Source organism: Panthera uncia, chromosome A2 (assembly GCF_023721935.1).
Source record: "Panthera uncia isolate 11264 chromosome A2, Puncia_PCG_1.0, whole genome shotgun sequence".
NCBI lineage: Eukaryota > Metazoa > Chordata > Mammalia > Carnivora > Felidae > Panthera > Panthera uncia.
The window spans coordinates 57,141,296-57,143,790 of record NC_064816.1 but is presented as its reverse complement, the minus strand read 5'-3'; the positions used below and the strand labels follow the sequence as shown (position 1 = coordinate 57,143,790).

Below are 2,495 nucleotides of genomic sequence, written 5' to 3'. Positions count from 1 at the left end.
GGGGGGGGGGGGGGGGGGGGGGGGGGGGGGGGGGGGGGGGGTGGAGCCGGGGAAGGGAGTACAGAGCCCCACGTGGGCTGCTGCAGCTGGGCTGGCTGAGTGGGCAGCCTGCAAGCCTCCACCTCCTTCCTGTGTTGGCAGGGGCGTGCGCCCCTGTTCCCGGCAGTGCGTGGGTACAGCTGTAGAGCTGTCAGGGCCTCCCAGGCCTCCCACCCCAAGCACCCAGCCCAGACCTGGCTCCCCAGGACCCAGCTATCAGATCCTGCTCAAGAGGGGCAGCCCAGGGCAGGGACAGCAGCTCTGGGCCATCTGTTTTCCTGCTTTGGTCTGGGGACCCACAAAAGAATGCAACTCTAGGAGAGGGCAGAGGCTCAGCCAAGTTGCAGGGCACAGCCACAAGGCATCCTGTTCCACCAGCTGCCCTTCGGGGATGATGGCGGGGGTGGGGGGGAGCTGATTCCTCTCCTGCAGTCAGTCTGTTCCATTCGGCCACTGGCAGGGCAGATGCTTGTCGGTTCCACAGCCAGGGTACGCGGCGGTTCATGTTTCATCCGCTGTCTTTCTCACTATCCTGGGCACACGGGCAGGCCCCCTAGACCACTTGAGCCTGTAGACCTGTATTCAACCTTAGCGAATCACTTGCATCTCTAAGGCTTAAATTCTTCTCTCCAAAATGTCACAGGATTGTCTCCCAACATTGTCGTGAAGGTTGATCCTCATAGGGGGGAGAGTGGCCAACATTCACAGAGGGCCTAGGGCCTTAATGCATAAACTCATGCCATCCTGAAACAATCTTAGCAGGTAAGGTACTGTTAGTATTTATCCCCCCACCCCAATTTTAGCCAAAGAAACGGAGTCAGAGTTCCAGAAACTTGCCCAAGGTCACTGAGAAGTGAGGGAGTGGGGAGAAAACAGTCACCTGACGCCAAGCCCATACTCTTAACCCAGTGTGTGAGAATATTAAATTCTGTCTCCATCTGCATCTGAGGGAGATTCTTGCCTTTTCTAGGGAGGTGACAAACGAGGGGCCTGCACAGGTGCGGGGGGGGGGGGGGGGGGCTGGGTTCCAAGTAGCGCGACCCTGGGAACCCGGGGTTGGGGTCAAGCTGGGGCCCAGGGGTCAGTGCCCCGCTACACCAGGGGAGCTCTCCAATCACAAGAGGTCCTTGTGCACGGCCCCCAGATTTGGCCAATCAGGGGGGATCTTTTCCACACCCGAATGGGGTGAGGGACTTAGCCCCGGAGGCAGACTGCCCCTCCACCACGGACCGGCCCAGTCACCTTCGGCTTGTCCCTTTCTCTCTCGGAGCCTCAGTTTTCTCTTCTGTGAGCTGGTCAGATAACTTCCACTCACTGAGCTGTGCTGGCTCGGTAAAGCACCCTGTTCGCCGGGTCCGGCCCCACCTTCGGCGAGCCCCGCCCCCATACCATGGTCCTTTAGCCTGAGGACCCCTAGCTAGACTGGAGGCTCACCTGCCCCAGGGGGAATCGCGGATCCGGACTCCAGACCCGGCGTCCCTGCGGCAAGGCTCCGGCGTCCACCGGGAGCCCAGTTGAGGGATCTGAGCTCAGAGTCCCTGGAGTCGCGAGTTGGGACAGGCTCCCTCCCTCGGAGCGTCGGGGCTCAGGGGCACTCACCAAGCGCGGGAGGAGGCGCAGGAGTCGCGGGCCAGAAGGGACCTCTGAAAGCGTCGGTCGGGGGACAAGGGGCTGGCCCAGGCCGGCCCAGGGCGGCGGAGAGGTGGGACCAGCCTCTGCCAGTCCCAGGGCCTCGAGCAAGGCCAGAGCCAGGGAAGGGAGGGGCGCTGGGCGGAGGCGAGAGGGGCGGGGGCGCGGGGCGGGCATAAAGTCACCCTGGGCGGGGTGGGGAGAGCTCTCAATGGCTGTGTGACAGTGGTCAGGGTGTGTCACTCACCCTCTCTGGGCTTGCTTGCATTTATAGGCGAGAAGACTTGTGATAGACCCTTCAGAATTCACAGGGCTCTGAAAAGGCGCAGGCTCTCCCTGGTTAGGCATTGCTGCAAGGCTGAGTTGGTAGGAGGAAACTCGCCAACCAGATCATTTCACTCTCTCACCCGCTCACTCACTCATTCATTCATCCAAGAATCATGTGCCAAGTTCCTACCGTGTGCCATCCACCGGGCAGAGCCAAACAAGATCCTCACCCTCTGCAAACGCAGTCGCCTGCAGGAGACAGTGACAGTGTGTCCAGATGAATATTGGGGTTTCTGCCTGTGCCCTTCCTGCCTTCTACCACCCCAGGCTTCCCCCTAGGCTACTCCTCTTCTCCTTGCTCCCTTCCACCCAGTCTGGGTGCCGCTGACCCCTCCCCTAGCTCCCCACCTGACCAAGCCTGTCTCAGGCAGGGTTATCTGTTCCACTCTGGGCCAAAGTAAGTCTGCACAAATGAATAGAGGAAGATAAATCTGCACATTGTTTCCTGACTGTGAGCCTATGTCCAGTGTATCCTGAACAAGCTGCCAAGAATGTCCTTC

General features: G+C 60.4%; 1 protein-coding gene across 1 annotated transcript in view; it reads right to left on the bottom strand.

The window, feature by feature from the left end:
- The window catches only part of ALDH1L1 (aldehyde dehydrogenase 1 family member L1), a 114,504-nt gene extending 112,713 nt beyond the window's left edge, over window positions 1-1,791 (bottom strand). The window contains exon 1 of the mRNA XM_049642255.1: window positions 1,474-1,791. The gene's annotated coding sequence lies outside the window, so the exon portion shown is untranslated. The remainder of the gene's footprint in view (window positions 1-1,473) is intronic.
- Window positions 1,792-2,495: the final 704 nt, after the last annotated feature.